The sequence below is a fragment of the Dendrobates tinctorius genome, unplaced genomic scaffold (genome assembly GCF_039654945.1).
Source record: "Dendrobates tinctorius isolate UK_male_01 unplaced genomic scaffold, ASM3965494v1 ptg000342l, whole genome shotgun sequence".
In the NCBI taxonomy this organism is placed as follows: Eukaryota; Metazoa; Chordata; class Amphibia; order Anura; family Dendrobatidae; genus Dendrobates; species Dendrobates tinctorius.
This window is the reverse complement of record NW_027362008.1, coordinates 1,430,696-1,447,939: the sequence shown is the minus strand read 5'-3', so window position 1 is coordinate 1,447,939 and position 17,244 is coordinate 1,430,696.

Sequence of the window (17,244 nt, the reverse complement as noted above, 5' to 3'; positions counted from 1 at the left end):
CAGAGGACTTCGCCGTGCAATTTCAAAAACACATAGACCAAACACAGCATGTCTTTATTATTCAGCCACCACAAGGCCTTGGTATACCATAACAATGGCCAAACCCACTAACCTCCTTATCCAATATCCAGGCCCAACTCAAAGTCCCACGGATTACAGTATCACCGTTATGCCGATTATACTCAGATGTACGTCTCTAGCCCAGACGTCAACTCTCTGCTATCCTTAATCCAGGAGCGTCTATCAGCCATATCCTCCTTATCCTCTCGCTTAATCAAACTGAATGTAGTGAAATATGAACTAATCATCTTTGGCCCATCTGACAGATCTTCCTTCCATGACTTACGTAATTGCCGACTTCACGTTTTCCCCCGTACAAGGTATCCACGATCTTTGAGTAACCATTGACTCTGCCTTGTCCTTCGCAACGCACATCCAAGATTTCGCCACCTCCTGTATCCTCCAGCTCAAAAATATTTGCAGAATCTGTCACTTCCTCTAACCATTTTCATCAAAAATGCTTGTGAAAGCCCTCTTCATCTACCGCCTACACTATTGCAACATCTTTTTCTGTGGACTCCCTGCTTAAACCCTTACACCTCTCCACTCCATCCTTAAAAACTGTGCCGCCAGAGTATTCATCTCTCTCCAAGCTACTGCTCCGCTTCTCCCCTCTGCAAATCTTTTCACTGGCTCCCATTCCATCAACATATCAAACTCAATTTACTAATACTGACCTACAAGGCCATTTACAATCTGTCTCCCCCCTATGTGTCGGGAAAAAACTCACGATACCTTCGCCCACACGTAATTTCTGGTCCTCTCAAGACCTCCTCTCCTACACACCGCCTCCAATACTTATCCTGAATATCCCACATCCTCTTGAATTCTGTGCACCATCACGTTCGACTATCAACCACAATCGGATCCTTCAGACAGAACCTGAAATACAATTTCTTCGGGAAAGCTTACAGCCTGCAATGATTCCCGCTGCCTCATCAACACTCTTGGAGCTACCACCTCAACCAACACCAGAGCTGCTGCGACACCCCAACCTACTGTCTCATTTGTTAAGTGATATCTGTAATTTGTATGTTACCCCTTCTCATGTACAGCACCATGTAATCTATGGTTCAATTTAAAAAAATATTAGTAATAATACAAATGTATTAAAAATGTCTTCCATTGTGTAGATCATAATAATCGATGTTCAACAAATAACTAAGACTGGAGACTGCCCTTCCCGTGGTTGTTCCTTCCCGGGGAAAGACCTGGCTAGTCATTGCTTGCGTTGAGAAACGTGATGGTGTCTCCGCGGCTGTTGATTTACATGCTTTTGCATATTTCCCATAAGGGATGGGGGCATTGCTCTAGATCACTGCGTTGAGAAACATGTGATGGTGTCTCCGCAGTGTTGGATGTTGATCTCCATGAGGTCACTCATCCTTATGTTCATAGCCTTTCACTAGGCATTGCTCCTACTAGCCAGTTTCCTACTCCACACTGATGAGGGGCAATACCCCGAAACAGCTGTCTGTGGAGGGATACCATGTTTTGGCATAGGTGGTTTCCTTCATTGGAGACTGCCCTTCCCGTGGTTGTTCCTTCCCGGGGAAAGACCTGGCTAGTCATTGCTTGCGTTGAGAAACATGTGATGGTGTCTCCGCGGCTGTTGATTTACATGCTTTTGCATATTTCCCATAAGGGATGGGGGCATTGCTCTAGATCACTGCGTTGAGAAACATGTGATGGTGTCTCCGCAGTGTTGGATGTTGATCTCCATGAGGTCACTCATCCTTATGTTCACAACAAATAACTGAGACCAGATTTTTTATTTTGAACAACGACAAATTTTATTAATAAGTTTTTTATCGGTCGTCCATGACAGCACCACCTGAGAGAGGGGATCCGCCCTTCAGGAACAGGAAACCTACAGATACAAAAGGGCGGCACCTCTCCCACGCATCAGTTGGTTTCCTGTTCCTAGAGGACGGGACTTCCTTCAGATCGTCCATCATGGAGTCGCCGAGGGATTCCCAGGCCGGCTGACCGACCCAGGTAGCGAGGGGGTCTCCTACCTCGGTCAAGCTTGGGTCCCTGGAAGCGCCACGGTGGGGCCGGGTAGGTCACCACGACGGTGGTGAGAGCAGGTGGAGCCAGGAGTCCAGTGGACAGCCGCCTCCATATTGCCGCACCAGGAGGTATGTATGTCCTGGGCCCCTCCTGGTGCGCTCTCCCCGTGGTCCGCTCTCTCTCTTCCGGCCGGGCCGGCGGTGGCGCCTGGTCGGCGGGTGCAGGACGGCGCGCATGGGGGCTGTGGCCTGGCCTGACCGGGGGGCCGTGCCGGCTCCTTCTGCGCGTCCCCTGCAGGCCTCAGACGGGCGGCGGAAGTGACGCGGTGGAGGGGGCGGGGCCGAGGACGCCGAAACCGGAAGTCGGGTGCCGGCCGGCTTCCGGCGCGCGCCGCGTGTGCACGCCGGTACTGGGCGGCGCGCGGTGGCCGGGGCGGGGGGGAGGTTGGACCGGAGCTTGCGGGGGGAGGGTCGCGGGGGGGTCCCGGGTGGGAAGTGCGCGCCAGAACCCTGCTGACCCGGACAAGGAGGCCTTAAAAGGCAGGAGGTGACGCTGCTGGGGTGCTTCTGAAGGCCAGCGATGGATACGACAGAAGCCCCCATAGAGCAGCTGGACGAGGTGCAGGAGCACCCACAGAAACAGGCCACAGTGAAACCACATGCAAGTGGCCAGCAGAAGAAGAAACGGACGGGCGAACAAAGCCACAGAAGTTCCTCCAGGCTAAAGGACCCTCCTGCCTCCCTCCGTGATCCGGTACCTGCCTCATCTGCACGGGTAAGAGATCTCCGTGAATGTACCCTGATGCAGTGTTCCCTTATGTTTTGTTCGCAGGGGAGGAAAGCTACGGGAAAACAGAAGCACATGGAATGTGCCCTCTGTAGTTGCCCCTTGCCGGACGGCCACCCTAAAAAGTTGTGTCAGCCATGCGTGAGACAAACGGTAGGGGTGGAAGGGGACGTTGGCCCTGGGGTAGATTGACAGGCCCTTACACTCTCCCCCGTCCATACAGGTAGCGGAAGAAACGCCAGACTTCACCACAAGCCTGAGGGACATAATCAGGACAGAGATAAAGGCCCTATCTAAAAAGGATTCCTCTAGGGGAAGAGAATGTAGTTTCTCAGGTTCAGAGTCCTCGACCGCCCTAAGGATTGATGACTCTTCAGATTCCCCGGCCTCCACTTCGTCTTCTTCGGAGGAAGACTCGAGTCGATTCTGCTTCCCCTTAGACCAGATGGATAAGCTAGCAGAGCAGCATTTTCAATCTTTAACAGCTCTACATATAAAAGGGAAGGAAAATATCACAGCAGATTTCTTAAGCCGCAATCCACTAAAACAAGGAGAATGGTCCCTAAGCACCTCCATCTTCGACCTGATTGTACAAAAATGGGGACAACCAGAGGTAGACCTCTTCGCTACCAGGGAAAACAGAAAATTAAAACAATTTTGCTCCCTAAATCCCAGAGAGAACCCCCTGGTGGTAGATGCCTTTCTGATAAAGTGGGACTTCGGGCTAGCATACGCCTTCCCTCCCCTATCGCTACTACCCCTGGTGATGAAGAAAATCAGGAGAGACAGAGCAAGGGTGATAGTTATCGCTCCATTTTGGCCCAGGAGGGCTTGGTTTTCTTGCCTCAGGACCATGTCGGTGTCCGACCCTTGGGTCCTTCCGGACATCCTGGATCTCCTATCCCAGGGCCCAGTGTTCCATCCTCAGGTGGCTGGCCTACATCTGACGGCGTGGAGTTTGAACGGACACTGCTGAGAGAAAAAGGCTTCTCCCCAAACCTGATTAACACCCTACTTAAAAGTAGAAAAGTCATCACTACCAAAATCTATGTCAGAATTTGGAAAAAATTCCTGCAGAACTCTGGAGTGGTCGCTGGCGCTTCAGCACCTATAAACCAAATCTTAGAGTTTCTTCAGAAAGGTGTGGATATGGGCATCTCCACTAGTACCCTTAAAGTACAGGTATCAGCCTTGGGGGCCCTCTTTAGCTGCAACATTGCGGGTAATTACTGGATCAGTAGATTCATTAAGGCAGCAGGTAGATCCAGGCCAATAGTGAAAGATAGATTCATGCCGTGGGACTTGAACCTAGTCCTCACGGCTATGACAGAAGCCCCATTCGAACCTATCTCATCAGCTTCCATAAAGAACCTGTCCCTCAAAGTAGCCTTCCTGGTAGCTCTAACCTCAGCTCGTAGGGTAAGCGACATCCAGGCATTATCTAGACGTCCTCCTTATATACAGTTCAAGGACGATAGGGTAATACTCAGACCTGATCCGGCGTGTTTACCGAAGGTAGTTTCCAGCTTTCATAGGACACAGGAGATAGTCCTTCCATCTTTTCTCCCTAATCCAGCTAATGAGAAGGAAAAGAAGCTTCACACCTTGGATGTTAGGAAATGCCTCATAGAATATCTGGCAGTTACCGATCCCTGGAAAAAAGATAATGCTCTGTTTGTCTCTCATCAAGGCCCTAGGAAAGGTTGTAGAGCTTCAAAAAGTACACTAGCCAGGTGGGATAGAGAAGCGATCTCAATAGCATACACCTCAAAAGGCAGGTCGCCACCCCGGAAGCTGAGGGCGCATTCCACCAGAGCCATGGCGACCTCGTGGGCCGAGAGATCAGAAGTCTCCATCGACCAGATATGTAAGGCGGCTACTTGGTCCTCTCCGAGCACCTTTTATAGTCATTATAGGTTAGACTTGGGTGCTTCCACAGACCTCTCTTTTGGTATAAGGGAACTGCAGGCTGTAGTCCCTCCCTAAATAGTTTTACTCTCTGTAATTCTCTCAGGTGGTGCTGTCATGGACGACCGATAAAGTCTTAGTTACTCACCGGTTAACGGTATTTTTCGGAGTCCATGACAGCACCCGTATATTCCCTCCCTTTAGTTTAAATTTGGGTGTGCACTTCTTCCTCTTGTATGTACACTGGTAAGGAATAGTTGTGTAAAAGTACTGTATATAAATTTGCCATTAACCATTGTGGTCCTCTTGTGCTCTGTAATCCAACTGATGCGTGGGAGAGGTGCCGCCCTTTTGTATCTGTAGGTTTCCTGTTCCTGAAGGGCGGATCCCCTCTCTCAGGTGGTGCTGTCATGGACTCCGAAAAACACCGTTAACCGGTGAGTAACTAAGACTTTACGGTTGTCAAAATGGTTATATCAACACGGAACTTGGGTGCTTGGGATTATTCATAATTTCTTCTCTGCTGTCCAGGCTGCTCAACACCGGCACAGGAGTATTGCCAGTGCACGGCACATTCAGGACACATGAAGTAGTCAGTGAAGGTTTCTCTCACACGCAGAGGTGTATCTAGGCTTTCTGGCACCCGGGGCAAGAATTTGTTACGGCGCCCCCCCCCCCCCAGTACATATGCGACTCGCACAGTTAGTCATGTACCCACGCGCTGCTCTCCCTAATGCTCTCAATGTTCAGTAAAAAACTGAGAGAAGCAGGAAGAGAAGCTCGTTGTCACAAGACCATAACTATGAAAATCGCATATGAGTGAAGTGTCTGTGTGATGACTACTGGAACCTGCAGAGCTGAATCCTGACATTGCAGCTTCTGAATTCTCACAACTAATGCCCTGCACTTTTAGGATTCTCCCGTACCGGTGGTAAGAGTACACGGTCATGTCAGCACAAGCATGTGCTTTATATACTTCTGGCCACATTCCGACTAGACGTGCCCGGCCTCGCTCTGTTCATTGTCATTGAGTGAGGCCACACATGTCTAGTCAGCATGTGACCGCATGCATGTAAATTACCGGCACAAGAGAATCCTGACAGCGTTCAGTGAGCACTGTGAGAATTCAGAAGTCTGCAGTCACATAGAATGACTGCAGACTCATCACCGACCTGGACAACCCCTTTATTGTTCCTAACAAATAAAAACACGAGAATAAGTCAGTGTCACAAATATTATTTACATCCAGGTACCTTATAGATGACGTCGTCTCTGGAGTCGTTCTCCTTTTCTTCTTCTTGTCCAGACCCCATGATGCATTTTCTCATCCACATCTCGTCTCTGCAGACTTCCATCTTCTCCGGTCTTCTGCAGCAAATCTCCACACGATGTCTTAAAGATAGAAGTGTCATTATAATGCTCCTAAATACAAATATCTGCAATATACTGTCTCCTCTAACATCCCTCTGTTCACCATACCGTCTCCTCATATATTTACCCCCTCACTCACACATACCCCTGACTCCCCATACTGTGTCTGCACACATCCCATCACCCTCACTCCCCACATTAACCCCCATCTCCACTCATTAACCCCCATCCCCACATTAACCCCCATCCTCACATTGACCCCCATCTCCACTCATTAACCCCTCCACTCATTAACCCCCATCCCCACATTAACCCCCACACATTAACCCCTATCTCCACTCATTAACCCCCCACACATTAACCCCCATCCCCACTCATTTACCCCATCCCCACATTAACCCCCATCTCCACTCATTAACCCCCATCTTCACATTAACCCCCATCTCCACTCATTAACCGCCATCCCCACTCATTAACCTCCATCCCCACATTAACCCCCATCTCCACTCATTAACCCTCTACTCATTAATCCCCCCCACTCATTAACCCCCATCCCCACATTAACCCCCATCTCCACTCATTAACCCCCATATCCACTCATTAACCCTCTACTCATTAATCCCCCCACTCATTAACCCCCATCCCCACATTAAGCCCCCCATCTCCACTCATTAACCCCCCACTCATGAACACCCCCCATCTCCCATCTTCGGTGGTTCTTCAGCTCCACAGAGGAGCACACTTACCACCAGCATTCGCTCTGGGCACCGGGGAGTGACGTCAGCAGCGTGATCACATGACCTGATCACGCGGCTGACGTCGTTCTGACCCGGCTCTCAGGTCAGAACTTCAATTGTACTGCCCCGGCGGCACCCCCCTGGATACGCCCCTGCTCACACGCAGACCGGAGTTTGAAAGCCTTCCTTGACCCAAGTTTTCCACTGCAATTAAGTCAGACACCTATGACTCCTCATCTACCTCATCTACCTCTGGCCCGTATTCTCGAGCATAGTTGTGGAGTACACAGCATGCCTTAATTACAGTGTCAACTGTCTCCATCTCTAAAGGTACTGTCACACTTAGCGATGCACCAGCGATATGACGCGGTCAGGATCGCTGGTGCATCGCTAAGTGGTCGCTAGTGAGCTGCCACACAGGCAGATCTCACCAGCGACATCGCAGGGGTCGTTACTTACCTGTCAGATGAGGCGATCCTGACGTCTGCCCGTCCGCGTCCACGCGTCGCTTGTCGGCGCCACAGGAAGCTGACGACGAGAAACAGTCCAGGACGTTCTCACGCGATCAGTGATAATCAGTGGGGGAGCCGGTCGGAGGTAAGTATCACACATGGCGATATCGCTAGCAATATTACTGCTACGTCACAAAAACCAGTGACGTTATAGCGATATTGCTAGCGATATCGCTTAGTGTGACAGACCCTTAACTGGATTGGAGTGTGAAAGATCCTCCACTGACTACACAGGATCCCAAAGGTGCATTCCACATATCTTCGTGCACAGCTCAGCCGATAATTAAAAACCCTCCGCCGGTCATCCAGTCCCCTTCGTGGGTATGGGCGCAGCAGGTCGGTCTTTAAGGGAAATGCCTCATCCGATACCATCACAAAGGGCACTGGAAGTGTGGAACCCGGCAAAGGTCTTGGGGCTGGGAGCGATCTGCCATCTCGAAGAATTTGCAGTCCGATCTGAGATGATAGCAACACCGAGAATCCCCAGAACTGCCATAAGCACCAACGTCGATGGCAACAAATTTGTAATGTGCATCAGCCACTGTCATCAGGACCACCGAAAAATACTTCTTAGGCTAGTTTCACACTAGCGTTTATTCCACGCAGCGCACGGTGCCGCTAAGCCCCGCCCCCTGCCGGCTCCCTGCCTGCCCCATCCGGTCATCGCTGCCTACTATCGCACATGGACGCTTGTGATCTGCGCACCTTATCTTTAGCATAGGGTGTGCAGATCGTGCGCTGGCCATGCGCTAGTAGGATTTTGGCGTGCGCTGCGCATTTTTGAAGGTGCGCCGAGCGCATCGAAATGCAACATGCTGCGTTCGGCGCACACGGGCGCACTTTCAAAGTGCACAGTGCATGCCAAAATCCTACTAGCGCACGATCTGCGCACCCTATGCCAAAGATAGGGTGTGCAGATTGCAAGCTTCCATGTGCGATAGTAGGCGGCGATAACCGGATGGGGCGGGCAGGGAGCCGGCAGGGGGCGGGGCTTAGTGGCGCCATGCGCTGCGTGGAATATACGCTAGTGTGAAACTAGCCTTATAATTAAAGAAGCGTGATCCCGATCGCCGTGGCTTCTGCACTCTTACATGTTTACCATCAACTGCACCTATGCAGTTTGGGAAATTGGCCACTGACTGAAAGCCTGCTGCAACCTGCAGCCAAGTCTCCTCGGTTGGCGATGGCATCACGATGGGCTGCAACTTCTGCCAGATGACGGCACATGTGCACCTCACAATTTGAGAGATGGTGGATTTACCAACCCTAAATTGGAGGTGTAGGGATGTGTAGCTCTCTCCTTTGGCCAAAAACCTGAAAAAAAAAAAAAAAGAATAGCAAAAGAATTAATAATGAAGGCAATGCTAGGCAACCATTCACTAAAAAACGCACCAGCGATCATGACAAAGATATGACCTGGTAAGGATCGATGTTGAGTCGCTACATGATCGATACTAAGCTGTGGAACAAGAAAATCTGCTCAAAGACAAAGCTACGATGCGGCAATACGTATAATGACATTGCCGGTCTTTGGAACATTGTCACACAGCATCTATTCTGCCGACTCAAACATGGATAATCGTGATTTCAGAGTTGCTAACGAGGTAGCTCGTTGGTTAAAAACAAAGCGATGCACGCTGGCCAGCGGGACACAACCAATCAAAAAATGGACAAGGACATTGTAGTACGATCAGAAAAATCGCATGGGTGGGACGTTCAGCGGTGTGTATCACGCATAGCGAGATTGTTGGCGAGTTCGCTTCGGCGTCAGTCGGTGACGTTTCAGCGATGTCGCTTCCTATCTGGTTATGTGAGACAGAGGGATTTAGAACGGGACATTTCACAATTCAAAATAAAATAAAGGTATTTTTGCTTAGAAATACAACTAAATTTAATCATTTTTTTTGGGCTGTGTTTGAAATCTATTTATGGGCCACTTGAGGACAGTATTGGGGCACAGTGGCATCATTATGGGGGTAATTCAATGTGAAATGAAAAAAGAAGAAATATGCAGGCAGGCCGTTAAAGGAGCAGCCGTTTCGAGATTACTCGCTTGTACAGGTCCTGGACCCGTAGAAGCAAGTAGCATCGAGTAATCACGAAACGGCCGTTGTCCGGCAGGTAACATTCCTCTAACGTCCTGCATGTCCACACATCTATTCATGGACTACATGTCAACTAAAGACGCACAGTTTTTCAGCTATATTGGTGAGTGCTGCATATTTCTTCTTTATGCATTTCACATTGAAATATTCATGTTTTGTCATGCCAGCACCTCCGTTTTTTTAATCAACCACAAGTCTTCAGATAAATAGCTCCGTCTCTAATGTGGTGATTTGTGGGCCCTAGTTTGCCGTTCAACTATTTGCTCTCTGCTGGGATCATTATGGGGGTCAAATGTAAAAAATAAAAAAAAAAATAAAAAAACTTACCGCAAGGTGATGAGCAGCCTACCTTCAGCAGAGATGGCTCTTTGCATGACTGTGTTGTGATCATTTAAATCTGGTGACAGAATGTCGAGTAGCCGATCAAATGCTTCTCTTGTGAGCCAGCAGAACTGTGGAAGTTTCTCTGGATAGCTGTTAAAAAAATTAAAAAAAATAGTATTAACACACAGATAAGTATTGCACATGCTAACAACAAAACAACTAAAAAATCTTTTTGGTGCACACGTAGGAAAAAAAATCACTTTTTTGCCCAACTATATCTTACTTCCTTAAATCCTGGTAAAGAAGACTGAAGTGGCCCTTGTCCATGCGCTCTTCAACAATTGGGTGCACCCACAATCTTTTGGCAGCTGTCATCCTCCTCCTCCTCGTACGAGAGCGCTCCTATGGGAGAATGGAATATCAGTCCCAAATACATTGAAAGATTCAACCGATAACAAATCTACGGACAGTATGTAACGGTAACTTCACATTAGCATTTTTTTACAAGGCGTATCGTGTGCCAAAAAAACGCATTTTACCAAAAAAAGTGTTGTTGCATGCGATTGTGTTTTTTCAGCGCCTTAGTTCCCTAGTGGTTAAATAAAGTATCTACTAATCTACACCAACACCGCATGCAAACAACGGCATGTCCATGCGCACGCTGCATTAACAGAGACCATTGTACTTTATTTTATCGCATTCCATAAAGCGTGCGCATGGGGTTTTTAAAGCCTTTTGTCGGACATAAAAATGAAAATGGATGTGCATTGCACGCCTAAGGCTAGGTTACATTGCGCTACAACAACCATTTTACGGATACATTAAATGGATGCAGTAAAGCAGATGTCATTATTGACAACTTTAGTGCCCTAGCGCTAGCGTTTTGCGATAACACATGGTAGCGCACAGGGAACACGCGCCACCTAGCGTTAGACCATACAGTTCTATGCACAGCAAACGGGTGTGTTCGCTGCGTGTTTACTGCCAACGCACCAAAAAAAGCTGCAAGCAGCGTTCAAGGGTGCATCGTTACTTAACGCCTACTTGATAACACATTGCGATTTGGACATGCGTTATGCTGCATTATTTTAATTGCCGGCAATGGCGGACTTAACGCATCCATTACATATTGCCACTACGTAACGTATCCGTCAGCAAATTGTCCCCTAACGCAATGTGAACCCTGTCAATGCACACGACTAAAATACGCCTGTGCATCAATCCACATCTAAACACAGGAAAAGCCAAGACAATGTGCACGCCATGCATGCGCAGAGACGCGCACGATGCTACAAAAATCGATAGATGCGGTCTGTGGAAAAAGGCTACTGTGAACTACCTGCTCATTAATGTGGTGGTGCAGCAAAATCAGTGTGGTAAGCTGCAAAACAAGCATCATTTCTGGGCTCAAACACAGGCTCTGCACTGGCGGCATCTTTCACTGTAGTGCAATTCACAAAAAGCATGGAGAATAGCGGTTGGAACAGGAAATGACCTGATAAAAAAAAAAATTTTCATTCAACTTTGTGAGATGTACAAAACGCTTCCAAAACGCATAAAAAAAGCATTTAAAAACCACAAGAAAAAAGCTAGAAAAACGCATGAAAAACCGCAAAAAAAAAACCGCATGCAGATTCTGGGAGCAGGGGAAGCAGATTGTATCCGGGAAAATCTGCTTGCAATCTGCAATGTGTGCACTTAGCCTAATAGTACTATACATCACATGCAGTTCTGCTGCATATACGCAGGGCCAAATCCGCTGCGTATATGCAGCAGAATCCGCACCGTGTGTGGAGCGCCCCCGTGCCAGGGCCGGTGGGTACTCTGTACCAGGCCCGGTGGGTTTCAATGGGAGATGTCACAGTGGCAATGACCCGGTCCGTGGCCCCAGGCGTCCATTGTAAAAGGGGAAAGTTAAGCGTGTGGTTGATGATGATTTAAGTTTATTAGTGAATGGTTCGTGACGCCATATGTGGTGTTCGGCAATGAAGATGTTAAACAGACGCTGCAGACAGATCCTCTGGGACAGATGGTGTGGTGCAGAAATGATGTTGTGGCCCTCCACAGGTAGGGCTGTAGTCCCAGGGCAGAGCAGATGAAGAGGATAGGTGTTGAGGGAGAGGATGTAGTGTCGGGCACGGAGATGTAGCAGTGCTGAGTGGATTGTTGGCGCAGGAATAAGCGGAGGACACCAGGGCATGTAGTTCCAAAGCTTTACTCACAGTCTGTTGTGGCACAAGAGCCCGCATCCGTGCCGTGTCCTCCGGGTCAGGAGCTCAGCCAACCTCCAGGCAAGATGAAATACTCCTTTCCAACACTCCGCCAACATATGTGCCTTTTCTGAATGTCTCCCTCTTAGCACCTTTAGTGAAGTACTCACAGTACTGAGTTACACTGGAGTTCCTCCTGTCAGATGTTCCTATGAACTCTACTTGTACGGCAGACAGGTGTATCCTGCTTCGGGGACTCCTTGCTACCTAGTCCTGGCTCACTCTTGATGCTGTTGTGCCCCCAAGTCTTATGTGGGAATAAAGTGACAAATTCTATTCCTCCGGTGTCTGCTGCAGGACCATTAGTATCCATACAACCTCGCTATATATATGGCGCTATATATAAAGAGAGGGCACTGTGTAATAAGGGATGGCGCTATATGTAAAGAGAGGGCACTGTGTAATAGGGGGTGGCGATGTATATATAATGAGAGGAGACAGTAAAAATAAATATATACATATATCTGTAACTTGGTCACCATAAAAGGAAGGGGGCCCAAACACATTTATTGCACGGGGGCCCCAAACTGTCTGTGTCCGCCTCTGAGGGTTATATACCAAGGAAATGTCCTCCAGACCATGGAATAGTCTATGGGTGATCAATATAATATCGATAAGTGGATGTGAACACGGTGATTAAAATTTCTGCACCATTTCTGCATCTCTTGGCAGGAAGAACTCAGCTGAAAAATGAATGTTGCTATGCGTTTTTGATGCATTTTTACTCTGATTTTGGTTGATTTGAGTGAAGTCAGTGGTGAAAAATGCAGGGCAAAACCGCACAGAGAATTGACACGCAGCAGATTATTTTCTGAACCAAATCGTCAAGTCAAAAATACTTAATGTGTGTATAGGTAGGGGCCAGGAGTGCAGTCATGGCCGAGGACACCCTTGGCTTTTTCCCACAGATATGTATTCGGCACCTGTCTGCATATCTTGTGCTTCAACTGGGATGCCATCAGGGAATACCACAGTGGTTCCAGGAGCTCGGTTTTGCATACGGTCGCTGAATAATGGCGGCAGAAACGGTGGTCAATGGAGAACTTTCAACTTTACTGTTTCTTTCAGTCAAGGCAGACACATTACAAGACATGCAGCATTCTTCCTGTACTTTCCCTACTTCTACTTCCTGCCCGACCTCACATACATTCCGGGGTAGTAATGCCTTAGGCGGTACCGCAGTATCACGTCTGTACATTCTCACCACATAGGGTAGACAGCCTGTCTGTTTCGCCCCAGATCTTGCCTCAGCCCCTGTGATGAACTGCCATATCGTAAACTCCTGCGCCCTTCATGTCTCTTGGTCTGGCTGTTCCAGCTGTAATCTGCTATTCAGTTGCAGCACCTTCGGTCTTTCTTGCTGCCCTGTACCCGGCTGCCTTTCCTGAGTTTCTCTTACTTCTTTTCAACGTTTCGTAGCTGCTGTGCAGTCCTGGGCTTAGAGCCCTTGTTGACACTTCGGGCGTGCTCGCCCTTCTGCCCCACTTCCTATATTCATCACTCTCTTATTCCACAGCAGCTCCTCCTATGTGATTAACCCTAAGCTAAATCTATCCACTAACTGTAACTTGTGTGTGCTAGGATGCCCCCATCTAGTGACCATCCTAAACACTGCACTCTCCCTATCTAACACAGAAATATATATACAGGGGTTGGACAAAATAATGGAAACACCTAACGTTTTAACATCATAATCTTCGAACATGTTATAAACATGCAAACCGTGACACATGGTAATGTTTTGTAGTTGATTATTTGTGTTATGTGATATGTGTATGTAAATTAACTGTTCTTCAGAATTGTAAGAACATTGATGAGAACCTGATACCAATGGCAGACCTCTCGGATTTTCAAAGAGGCCAAATTGTTGGTGCTCGTATGGCAGGCGCTAGTGTAACAGAAAGTGCCTGAATGCTTGGCGTGTCTAGAGGTACTGTCTCCAAAGTAATGACTGCGTTTGAAAGAGAAGGAAAAACGACCGCAGCACAGGTCCGGCCGAAAGTCGAAGTTGACTGAGAGAGACCGTCGGACTCTAAAGCGAATTGTGAGAGGATCGCATGACCACGGCTCCGAAAATCACTGCTGAGCTCAATGAACACCTACAGAACACAGTTTCCATGAAAACTTCGTCGGGAGCTGCACAAATCTGGATTCCACGGAAAAGCTGCAATTCGAAAACCGCTGCTCTCAATGACAAATGTTTCCAAGAGTTTAGAGTGGTGTAGAAACCTCCAGAATTGGTCCCTCGAGCAGTGGAAACATGTGATATTCTCAGATGAATCATCGTTTACCCTATTTCCAACCTCCGGCCGAGTGTACATTTGGAGACAGACGAAAGAAGCATTCCATCCAGACTGCCTTCTCCCAACCGTAAAACATGGCGGAGGTTCTGTGATGATCCGGGGTGCTATTTCGTGGAGATCCGCCGGGCCAATGATATCCCTTCATGGAAGAATTAACAGCCGCGGTTATTTAGGCATTTTGGGCGACCAAGTGCATCCTATGGTTCAAGCACTGTTCCCGGAGGGGAACGCCATCTTTCAGGATGATAATGCACCAATTCATACAGCTAGAATCGTTAAAGCATGGTACGAGGAACATTGTAATGAAGTTGAGCATCTCATCTGGCCCCCACAGTCCCCAGACCTCAACATTATTGAGCATTTATGGCCGATTTTAGAGATTCAAGTTAGACGTCGATTTCCACCGCCATCATCGCTCAAAGAACTGGAGGGTGTTTTACCTGAAGAATGGGCTACAATTCCTTTGGAAACAATTCACACCTTGTATGAATCCATACCTCGGAGAATTGAGGCTGTAATCGCCGTAAATGGTGGCCCTACACCATATTAAACTAACCTTTGTTGATGTTTCCAGGTGTTTCCATTATTTTGTCCAACCCCTGTATGTATGTATATATATATATATACACACACACACATCACACTGTACATATTGGTAATACACTCTCTTGTGTAGCAGTACCAAGGTGTTAAGGCGGTAGTACACATATACGTGTAGCAATACCGACAGTCGCATAAGCAATTTACAATGCAAGGGAAACACAGACGAAGATGTACAGTGCAGGAGGTATCGGAACGACGGGCACACGCAACACAGCCCATCCCCCTATATGTGCATGACACGTCAGGTTTCTCAATTCACTTTGCTGGCATCAGGTTTTGATCCAGGTTTTGTCACAAATTCACGCCGAAAAAAAAACATGACAAAAATGTACCCAATCTGCAACATGTGCACACAGTCTAAAGATTTGAACGAGTCTTTGGAGGCTTCTATGGAAATTAACTGCACCCAAGAAGATGTAATACCCTATGCGTGAGAATATAATGGCGATATAAAATCCCTGCCCGCATAACTGCATGGCTTCCCATCCACCACCTGATAAACTAACTTACTCGCCACTCCTGGTCATGCAGTGAGTTCTGTCCTTTGCTTGCTGTTTGCTGTGTGCTCCATGCCCTCTGCTTGCGGTGTGCATACTTCCTGGCTATATGCTCAGGGTGCCTGCCCTTCCTGATTCTTAAAGAGACAGTGAGCACATTTCTAATGTGTACCCAGCCTAATGCTAAGAAGCACTTGGTACTTAAGGCACCTCCATCAATACGAAGGTGCCTGAGCAGCATTCTCTTTCAGTCTGTGTACAACTACTGAGTTGCAAGATCCTGTCTCTGATCTTGCTTGTTCCTGTTTCCGCCATCCTGGGGGCTGAGTACCCAAAACTGAATCCTGTACCTTCTCTGACCCTGTCTGTATCCTAGTCTGGATCTGTCCCTAACCTGCTGTCTGTTCCTGTCCCTATTCCTTATACTTGCAGTGTCAGAACAGAACCTGCTTCTATCTCTAAAGACTTGCACTGTCTGTACTGACACTAAACCAGCACCTATCTCTATTCTGTTGCCTCTGCAGTGTTAGTGATCTTTTTGTACACTTGCTACTTAATTGTAAGTATCTTTGTGAATCAGGTCCTGTCTGTCCTGCTCCTACCTGTCCTGGTATTGGGCTAGTGTGAATTCTATCCTGTTTGTCCTTTTTAAACTTGTCCTTGTTGTCTTGCTTGACCGTGTCTGTATGGTTTTCTGCTTGACCGCATCTGCGGTGTCCTGATTGACCGCATCTGCGGTGTCCTGATTGACCGCATCTGCGGTGTCATGCTTAACTGCATCTGTGGTTTCTTTGCTTATCTGCGTCTGCTATTTCCTTGCTTGTCCGCACCTGCGGCTCTGCATCTGTACCGCACTTGTGACTCTGCACCTGGATCGCACCTGCGGCTCCGTGTCTGTCCAGTCTGAACTGGGTCGTATTTGTCTGTGTCCCAGTCCTTCTTGTAATTTTTCCTAGTCTGGGTCCTACCCATCCCTGTATCCTATTTATACCTGCCTGTGTCTGAGTCCTTCCCGAAACTATTCCTGTTCCTCCAGTTTGAACTGGTGCCCGCCTGCCGACCTGCCAGAGTATCAGCCGTGCCCGCCTGCCAGAACATCAGCCGTGCCCGCCTGCACCAATCTGCCTGTATACCAGCTGTGTCAGCCTGTACATTGCCAGTACTTGCCTGTCTATGCATCACCTCAACCAGACAGTATACCTACAGTACTTGCCTGCACCTGTCTTTACAGTGTCCTTTCCCCTTTGGGGCTTAGCTGCTACTGCCTGAAGCCACCCTGTAATGTTACCTGGCAGCTACCTGCCACACAAGCCTGACCTCACCTCTAGAGGCTCCAGCAAACACCAAGGTAGCTGCTTAGTCACCCCCCTCTGGGGTAAGTCCAAAAGCCTGCCCAGAGAAGACGCTAGCGGCAGGGTAGCACAACACCACCAAAGCAAAGAGGGACAGCTCATGCCAGGTATCCAGCCTTGAGACCCAATAGTTGAAAGCGACAGCGGAATTAGGGAGTACGCTGGTTTGGTCGGCCAGGTATTGCTTGAACATCTTTAAAAACATTTCCCTCCTTGGGGCGACGGGGACACCTTGTGACTAGTACATATCATGTAAGTGCCCTTCAAAGCTCTCTTTTTGTATTGGATCATGCCCACTTAGCTAGTTGCATGTTATTGCAATTGCCTACATGGGTAGTCGGCACTATAATGGTGGCTTGTTCCTATATATAGTTTTCCATGGATTTCTATACAGGCTGGGCCT